The sequence below is a fragment of the Cupressus sempervirens genome, chromosome 7 (assembly GCF_028749045.1).
Source record: "Cupressus sempervirens isolate cs-2001-9-10 chromosome 7, ASM2874904v1, whole genome shotgun sequence".
Classification (NCBI taxonomy): Eukaryota; Viridiplantae; Streptophyta; class Pinopsida; order Cupressales; family Cupressaceae; genus Cupressus; species Cupressus sempervirens.
In genome coordinates, this window is record NC_143124.1 from 30,890,496 (window position 1) to 30,900,695 (window position 10,200).

At 40.0% G+C, this 10,200-nt stretch overlaps 1 pseudogene; it reads right to left on the bottom strand.

Annotated features, from left to right (window-relative positions):
- Nucleotides 1–269: 269 nt before the first annotated feature.
- LOC149545276 (disease resistance protein Roq1-like) lies at nucleotides 270–10,200 on the bottom strand (annotated as a pseudogene).

The following is a 10,200-nucleotide window of genomic DNA, read 5'->3' on the forward strand; positions in this document are numbered from 1 at the left end:
TGAACTTATTATTTTAAAGTATGATTTAACACAAATATAAATAAATGAATTCCATTAATGATCCCCATGATTTAATTGATCATTTTTGGTCTCATTAAAAATAGCTTTGCTTTCCCTATTACAAACTTTAAAAATACAAAAATTTGGCTGTACCCATGTTAAATAGGAAAAGTTGACTTATTTTCCAACCTTAATTTCCTTTTTGTGACTGCACCAGAAGGAAGGATGTTTACAAATTTGAGAAATAAAAACTGTTCAATAAAATAACATTATCTCCCTGCCCGCAAAACCATTGCTCTGCTCCCATGATGTAATCTGTCAACAATTTTATGTAAAACTTTCAAACTTTTTGATTCTTCATTTTTCTTCAGTTCCACTCGGAACCCCTTTTTCATCACTCCAAACCTCCTCAAAACATCTGAAACTTTCTTACAGTAAGAAGAGTGGCTCCAATCATTAGATGCTACCATTGTAATTATCTATTCTCCTTCACGCACCTCAAGTCTGAACTCATGCTGTGGAAGCGACTGATTCAATTCAAGTAATCGACTAAAGTCATGAGCATGTTAATTATTATTAGTTGGACAGCTGTTATTTCTGACTCGGAAATAGCAGCACTATTTATGGGTAGCTTGGATAGCTATTCGTCCTTATCTATGAATAGCGGTTGTATTTATGGGTGGTTTGGACAGCTGTTTGTCCACTTGCCAAAAATTAGTAAATGGTTATTATTTACTAATTTTAGAGATTCCCTTTTGGACACCTTGCAACCAATTCTATTATTGGCTGTTGAGTTGTCTTAATCTTAGCCGTTGGTTTGATTTAATCTCGGTCGTTGGTTTACCAACGAGAGTAGTATAAAAAGGGGTCTAGGGGGCATTTGGAGAAAAGGGCGGTGAAGCTTTGGTGAAGCTGTTTGCAGTGTTAGCAAACAGTCTTGCAGTGTTAGCAAGGGCACAGGAAGAAGCTTTGGTGAAGCAGTTTGCAGTATTAGCAAACAGTCTTGCAGTGTTAGCAAGGGCACAGTGTGAAGCTTTGGTGAAGCAGTTTGCAGTGTTAGCAAACAGTCTTGCAGTGTTAGCAAGGGCACAAGAGGAAGCTTTTGGAGAAGCAGTTTGCAGTGTTAGCAAACAGTCTTGCAGTGTTAGCAAGGGAGAAGCTTTCGTGAAGCAGTTTGCAGTGTTAGCAAACAGTCTTGCAGTGTTAGCAAGGGCACAAGAGAGAAGCTTTTGTGAAGCAGTTTGCAGTGTTAGCAAGGGCGCAGTGTTAGCGCAGGGATAGCAGTGAGAAATATCAGCGGGAGAAATTAGGAGGTTGTCGGAGTTTTGCCAGTGTAAGGTAAGGAATTTTGTATCTCTTGATTTGCTGAAGTTTAATATAATTTCTCATCTGTAGAACTGGTTTTCCCTTAGGGGTTTTTCCAGGGACAATTTGTCTGAAAATATTGTGTTGATTCTGTTGCGCATTTCTTTCCGTATTTTAAGTGAAGTTGCAGTTGTGTTATTTTTCGATATTAGCTGGGAATTTATTTTCAGCAGTTTAATAATCATTTGTGATAGGAGATTAATAATCAGTGACTGCAATAGTTTGATTTTTCACATGGTATCAGAGCATTGTTAAGGGTAGAAGAGTTTTGCCCTAGGAAAGAAATTTTGATCTCTTTAGATTTATTATTGCTTTAAACCCTTGAGATGGCTTCAGCTGGTTTGAGAGATCAGGATAGATTGGATGGTGCCTCAAATTTTGGTGTCTGGAAGGCCAGAATTTCTTTATTGTTGGAAGAGAATGGTATCAAGGATTATGCTACCAGTGGTGTACCTGTACCAACGGATGCAACACAGCTTGCAGCATATAGGAAGGACGATGCCAAAGCGAGGAGGATTATCCTTGATGGTGTCAAGGATCATATTGTTCCACATATCTCGGAGCTAGATATAGCAAAGAAGATGTGGGATGCCATTCTAAATCTGTACCAGAATGCTACCACTAACATGAAGTTGATTCTCAGAGAGAAGCTAAAGAATACCCAGATGAATCAGGGAGAAGACGTCACAAGTTACCTCACCAGGCTCAGACTTGTCAAGGATGAGTTAGCAGCTGTTGGAGATAGCCCTAGTGATGATGAGCTAGTGAGAATAGCCCTAAATGGGTTTACTAAAAAATGGAGTGTCTTTGTTCAAGTTGTCAGTGGACGAGATACTTTACCGAGTTGGGATCGACTATGGACTGATTTCACTCAGGAGGAGTTTAGACTAAGTCTTGTCAATGGGGCCAACAAGAGTCAGAAAAATGAGGTGGAACAAGAGAACGTTGCCCTAGCGGGTAAAGGGAAAGCAAAGAAGGGATCTAGCAAAGGATCAAATTCACAAAGTGAAAAGAAGAAGAAGGACCTTTCTAAGGTTAAATGCTTTGGATGTCACGAGTTTGGCCACTATGTCAGTGATTGCCCAGAGAGGAAAAAGGGTAAGAAGCAGGTGGCAGCTTCAGCAAGTGCAGAAGAACTCTCCAGCAGAATGGAAGATGAGTTTGCACTCATAGCTTGTATGGTTAGCTCAACCTCACAGTGTGTTTGGTATATAGATAGTGGGGCGTCATTTCGTATGACAGGAGTTAGAGAGTACTTCTCCAGTTACAAGGAGGAGGACACCAACATCCAGATTTCTATGGGAAACTTGTCCAAACTCAACCCTGTTGGGAAAGGGACTGTTCAGTTTCAGAGGGAGAATGGAAAGATAATTCCTCTTCATGATGTGTTATATGTGCCAAGATTAGGTATGAATTTGATTTCTGTATCTGTTCTTCAGGATAGGGGGTATAATGTACTCTTTAGAGGGACACATGTGTTGATTAAGCACAAGGATTGGAAATCACCCATAACTATTGGAGTTAGGAGTGATCGCCTTTATAGATTGCAGTTTGATACTCCTAAGGCACTTATGAGCAACAATAATCCTAGAGATCTTGGAGAGCTATGGCATAGGAGGATGGGCCATATTCATCATGGAGCACTTAAATTGCTTCGTGAGACCGTGACAGGTGTTCCGAAGGTGAGCACAGAGCATGACGATACATCTAAGGAGAAAGATGTAGATCCCACTTTATATAGACAGTTGATTGGTTCGCTTATGTATTTGGTCAACACTAGGCCAAATATAGCATTTGCAGTTAACTCTCTTAGTCAGTTCATGGTTGAACCAAAGAGAATGCATTGGATAGCGGCTAAGCATGTGCTACGTTACTTGTGTGGTACAGTCGAGTATGGGATCAGATATGTTCGAGGTGAAGGTATCAGGTTGATAGGCTATACTGACGCAGATTAGGCAGGAAGTACAACAGACAAAAGGAGCACTTTAGGGTGTTGTTTCAGCTTGGGATCAGGAGTTGTATCTTGGTTCAGCAGGAAGCAGAAGTCTGTGGCTCTAAGTTCAGCAGAAGCAGAATACATAGCAGCTAGCATGGCGACATGTGAAGCTATATGGCTTCGGAAGTTGTTAGTAGCCTTGTTTGGTCAGAAGGTTGAGACTACTGTGATACATTGTGACAATCAGAGTTGCATCAAGTTGTCTGAAAATCCAGTGTTTCATGATAAGTCTAAACATATAGATATCAGATATCACTTCATCAGAGATTGTGTACAAAGGGGAGTTGTTCGACTACAATACATACCTACAGATGAGCAGGTAGCAGACATTCTGACGAAGGCTTTGGGAAAGGCCAAATTTATCTTCTTCAGAGATAAGATGGGTGTCATGCAGAACAGCTTCCTCGCTAAGAGGGAGTGTTAATTATTGTTAGTTGGACAGCTGTTATTTCTGACCCGAAAATAGCAGCACTATTTATGGGTAGCTTGGACAGCTATTCGTCCTTATCTATGAATAGTGGTTGTATTTATGGGTGGTTTGGACAGCTGTTTGTCCACTTGCCAAAAATTAGTAAATGGTTATTATTTACTAATTTTAGAGATTCCCTTTTGGACACCTTGCAACCAATTCTATTATTGGCTGTTGAGTTGTCTTAATCTTAGCCGTTGGTTTGATTTAATCTCGGTCGTTGGTTTACCAACGAGAGTAGTATAAAAAGGGGTCTAGGGGGCATTTGGAGAAAAAGGCGGTGAAGCTTTGGTGAAGCTGTTTGCAGTGTTAGCAAACAGTCTTGCAGTGTTAGCAAGGGCACAGGAAGAAGCTTTGGTGAAGCAGTTTGCAGTATTAGCAAACAGTCTTGCAGTGTTAGCAAGGGCACAGTGTGAAGCTTTGGTGAAGCAGTTTGCAGTGTTAGCAAACAGTCTTGCAGTGTTAGCAAGGGCACAGGAGGAAGCTTTTGGAGAAGCAGTTTGCAGTGTTAGCAAACAGTCTTGCAGTGTTAGCAAGGGAGAAGCTTTCGTGAAGCAGTTTGCAGTGTTAGCAAACAGTCTTGCAGTGTTAGCAAGGGCACAAGAGAGAAGCTTTTGTGAAGCAGTTTGCAGTGTTAGCAAACAGTCTTGCAGTGTTAGCAAAGGCGCAGTGTTAGCGCAGGGATAGCAGTGAGAAATATCAGCGGGAGAAATTAGGAGGTTGTCGGAGTTCTGCCAGTGTAAGGCAAGGAATTTTGTATCTCTTGATTTGCTGAAGTTTAATATAATTTCTCATCTGTAGAACTGGTTTTCCCTTAGGGGTTTTTCCAAGGACAATTTGTCCGAAAATATTGTGTTGATTCTGTTGCGCATTTCTTTCCGTATTTTAAGTGAAGTTGCAGTTGTGTTATTTTTCGATATTAGCTGGGAATTTATTTTCAGCAGTTTAATAATCATTTGTGATAGGAGATTAATAATCAGTGACTGCAATAGTTTGATTTTTCACAGAGCAAGCACCACAAAGCACACAATAACAAAACTAAATGCTTTCCGATCTCCCCCCTCATCGTCACTGTCCTCGTCATCACTGTTTTCAGCCCTAAACTGAACGATGTCAGTGACTTCATGGACGCCAATTTGAGCATCAGAAAACAATTTTTCGTTTAAAATTGAATCCGCTCCATTCATTGCTCTTCCAATCATATCCATTCTCCTTGGCACACTCTGAAATCAAGAAGCAAAACTCTCACATTCAAGCACGGTAAATTATTTTCATTTCAAAAATTGAAAAACAAAAGTGAATGTCAACAATGAAATGTAAAAAACTGTACCAGTATTGAAATCATTACCTTCAACTTATGAATACAATTCCATATGACTGAATTGCTGCAATAACAGAGTCTCATATATTCTGATGCACTCAACTCTTCAATGCCTGTTATAATCTGTAGTCCCTCACAAGACTCGATCGCGAGTTTCTCCATGGAGCTCAATCTGGCAAGGCTTGGCAACTTGCCAAGCTTCTGGCAGTCTTTGATAATCAGCTCTGTAAGCTCCGTAAAATCACCAGTTCCTGATACTCTCTGCAAATCTCCGCAACTTTTTACAGACAGACTGACGAGTGTGTCGAGAATCGGAAACTCCTCAAGTTGAGGAGAACCAGAGATCCAAAACTTTGTAGGTTCAAAGTTACCTGACACACTTTTCAAATTTCGACAACCATCCAACTGAAGATTTTCAAACTTCCCACATCCATTAATTACAACTGTCTCTAGGCAACTTGGACCCATAAAAGCTGGCAACTTCTTAAGCTTCGGGCAGTTCTGAATGCTTAAATTTATTAGTTTTTCACAAGAAAACTCTGTTGCTTTTAAATTTTGACAACCTTCCAACTCAAAATATCTAACGTTCACATTCCTACCCAAACTTACCTTCTTCAGACAATTCATTTCCCTGAGACACAATTTCTCGAATTCAACTTCTGGACATTGACTAATGTTTAACAGCTCAAGATTTTTAAGCTCAGATATTCCTGTCAATGTTTTGAGTTTTTTACAGTTTCTAATATCTAGATAACTTAATGTCTCCACCCTAATTAAACTCACTTCAACAAGATTTTCCATACCGTGAAGTTTCAATGACTTAAGGCTGGGATAGTCAGTACTTCTGATAAATACCCTGGATATACATTTTTCACCACTGACCTTGATATCTAGCTTTTCAAGGCTATTCATCGGGGGCTTAGACTCATCCTCATCTCCTAGAAACAAATTTTCTGAACCGTCTTTCGATATTCCTACCAAATCTGGAAACTCTTCCAAAGAAGTTTGAGAAATTTGCAGCTCTTTCAACTTGGAGGGCGCCTGAAATTCAATGAAGTTGTGGATAGCTTTTCAATGATTAAAAATATAGTACGGACGCAATAATAGAATGATGATTTCTACAATAGTCTTGAGTTCAAAAAAATTCAGAGAGAATATCAAAATACCTGTATGCCTTTGTTCCACAACGTTTTGAATTGTCCGTGTTCGATTTTCAAACACTGCAGATTTTGAAGAGGAATCCATGGCTGAATGTTTGATTGCTCTGTGGAATTGGGCTGAAGCTGAAGCCATAGCAATGAAGCTGACATATCAAGACAATTATCTGGTTGGCTTAAAAAGAATGTAACTTGAGAGCCCATGGACTTGTCAAATATGGAATGGAAACACCTAATTTTGGTGTTCGCGAGTATAGCTTCGAAACCCTTTGATTCCTGCAAGTGCAGAAGCGGTTTAGATTTCCATTACCTAATTAGAAGATATATAAGATTACAACGGTAAGGGGAAATATGAAAGTGTAAGAATCATACCAGGGATTTTAGATCTTGAGGACGCCAAAGGCGATGGGGAGGGCTGAACTCATTTGCCACTTGCCTTCCTAAGTCCCTCAGATGGTCATGCATTCTCAATACAAGTCCTTCATACTTTAAAATTTCTTGTCTTTCTAAAAGACACTTATCTTTGAGTCTCTCTAGTGCATTCTGAGGGTCCCATCCCGAGCCTTCCCATACTCTTTCGGCTATACTCTTTGGCTTGCCTATGAAAAAGCAAGCAATATCCATGAAAACTTGTTTTTCTTCATTGTCCAATGCGTCAAAACTTATTCTGAGCCTTTTCTTTACGTCTCGAGGCAGCAGCCTACCTACTTTGATCAATTCCGCCCTCCAAAAACCACCGTTTCGACCATGAACGTGCCTTCCCAAGACTTGAAGAGATAGTGGCAAGCCTCCACACTGCTCTACAAAGGAGTTCACCAGCTCCTCATAACCACTATCCGGTTGTGGTCGATCAAAGGCATGCCAGCAAAAAAGTTCTCTCCCGTCATCTTTATCCATTCCTTTTAAATTGTAACCATCAGTAATTCCTGCAGTTACAAGCACTCCAACATCACGGGTTGTGACAATAATCAGACTGCCATCTGACTTATTCAATGTATCCATGATGCGTAAAGCGTATAACTGCTCCACGTTATCTATATCATCTACAACTATTAAGAAGCTCAAATAAGGGCTCTGTCATGTCCTCAATTTTTGTGACAGTTCGATTTAATTAATTTAATTAATTTGATTGTCCAAGGACGACTAATTAATTATTTTAATTAAATAAATAAATATTAAAAGATAACCTTGTATTTAATAAAGTGATTTGGAAAATATTTAATAAAGTCACTTGAGGGATAAGATAAAAAATGTTCTAGAAGTCTCTGGAGAGGATGGAGGGAAAAGAATAAATAGGCACCCCGGGGCTCCATTCGAATCAAGGTAGTTGATTATCTCTCTTTGTGTTTCAGATTGTGATTCAATCACAGGTGCATTGTAGAACCTAGGGTTTCTGCAATTGACACAGTTGGCCATTGAGAACGATAACTCTCAATTGGTACGCAATTTTGAGGGTGTGAAATATCATCTGAATTATTGCAGATTGGAGGTGACATTCAGTCATTTCATCAGGGTAGAATTGGTGGCTTAACGCCAAATTTTGGCAGGACTATTCTGAGAATTCAGTTTGAAGATATAGGTCATTTACAAGGTTTTACAAGATCAGTTGTTAAAGCGACTTCTTCAGCAAAGTTGCAGTATGAACAGACAACCTTCCAGCAACATTTCCGTATATGGTTAAGGCTGAAGTCTGACCGAGTGCAATTACAAAGATCATGTTGAAGTCGAGCTGGAGGAGAAATCGACTCGAATTGATTTTGGAAGCCGTTTGCATATAATGATTTTGGGTAGGCCGGATTGTAGTACAACATTAGCGCCAACCGCATATTTGAAGATTTTTAAAAGGAAACGCGGGAGTGAAGGGTTTTTTGTGGGAGGCAAAGTTCCAGAAACATCACGTCTGTATATATTCCCGGAACAAGGCCGTAGGTGCTATCGGGTTCAGTGATTTGTGAGCCGACAGAAATCTTAGAAGTGGATTTAATCTTGTTGCAATCGGCGGTGTTTTGCAATCGAATTTACAATAATTATTGAAGCCGCACTCAGCAACCACATATCAAGGGTAACAGGCATTTCTCAAGAGCAAGCTGAAGGCCATAATGAATTCATGGGTGCTGTTTTATATCAGATCGCACAGACCTGACAAGCGGTGAATTAACCAATGAATACACATTCAACGTGGACTGCCAAATTAAAGCAGGAGGACGACATTATATATTGATCTTCATTACGGTTTAGGAAGGTGCGGTCTTGGTGGGCACGGGATGCTGTTAACAGCTAGATTATCATGACAGTCTGACCCGCAGGATCGATGACGAGTCTCTGATCAGTGCCGGCATCGTCTCGCAGCAGAAGTTTTGAAGAAGGGCATTCCTTCCAAAGTGTGAGTGCGACCAGTCCCATGACGACTACGGGTAAAGGCCAATTAAAGTTTTCCTTTTGATACTATTAGCTATTGTACAGGCTCTGTATTCAGTTTGGACTATTGTTGGATATATAAAGAATTTGCTTGTAATTAGATCCTTTCTTAAAACTTGAGGGTATCATTGTCTATTGTATCATGTTAAACAATTAGTTCTCGAGAGTTATTACACCCTTACTTGTTAACGGTTGCATACTGAGTATTAACGGGTTGTCATTAAAAGCTTGTTTGCAAATTGCCATCGTATCGTATTGGGATTTAGTGACCTTTATAGCTAGGGTCATTACAGTGGTATCAGAGCTCGATTGCTAATTGTTTGACGAAATGTCAAACCTTTGAATTTTTAGTATTTTTTTGGTGCTGGAGAAAGCAATAACCTGTCAGGGTTATTTCAGGCTCCTCTGTAGATTCTCTTTCAGAAGACTTGCTCCTTCCTCTGTACTTATCAAGCTGTGATCTCTATGGAAGAGATCTTGAAGAAGCTTACTTTGCAAAGAGGGCATCTCGCATCTCAAATCCGCTTCTCGCACATCAAACAAAAAGCTTGCTCTAAGGTAGTTCGATTTCTTTCGGTTAAACAGCTCTTTGGCAAGAGTTGTTTTTCCCGCCCCCCCCATGCCAAAAATGCCAACTACTCTACCCTTATGTTGCTTCCCGTCTTCCAGCCCGCACTGATTTTGAATATCCTGAACAAGTTCATCAACGCACCGCCTTTCGAATTCTTGCACAAGATTGTCGAGCCCCACCGGATGCTCAGCAACATGTAAAGATGTTTTTCTTTGTACTTCTTTTTGCACAGCTGCTACTATATTTTGACAATCCGAACCACTGAAACGTTGTAAAATAAAACGAGATTTTTTTGAGAAAAGTCTTAAAAATTCAGAATTGCAAAAATTTATATGACGCCCAAGAACGAAAACCGCATAGGGATTACCTGTGAAATTCTACTCCAGCTATAAATGAAAGAGTTTGAAGGGCTTCCTTCCACTCGTTAAGCTTCTCAAGGTATCTTCTTTTCACTTTATATTTAAGGAATGCGTCAGCGTATGCTCCAGATTCTATATGGCGGAGATCAGACGGCTTCACTTGATAAAAGACGGGAATAATTTTGGCCGTACTTTGTAATATGAGAACAAGCTCAGCCAAACACCCAGCTGATTCTGCATATCTTGGCGAAAGGATGGAGATGTGCACCTTAGCAGAGCGGATGGCTGTTTCAATGATAGAAGGAAACGAGTTTCCAAGTTCCTTCTCTTCTGAATCAAGAAATGCCCATATTCCCAACTCCTCAAAGAATTTGTAAAGCTGAGCAGCGAGAATCTGTTTGACATCGGGGCCTCTGTAGTTGATGAAAACATCAAACAATGTTGAAGATTCAGAAACCTTTCTTCTTTTGCCATCAGGTTCCAATCCGGAGATGGCATTTAATTCCAGATTGTGTCCGTGAGATGATGATGAAGAAGAAGCCAT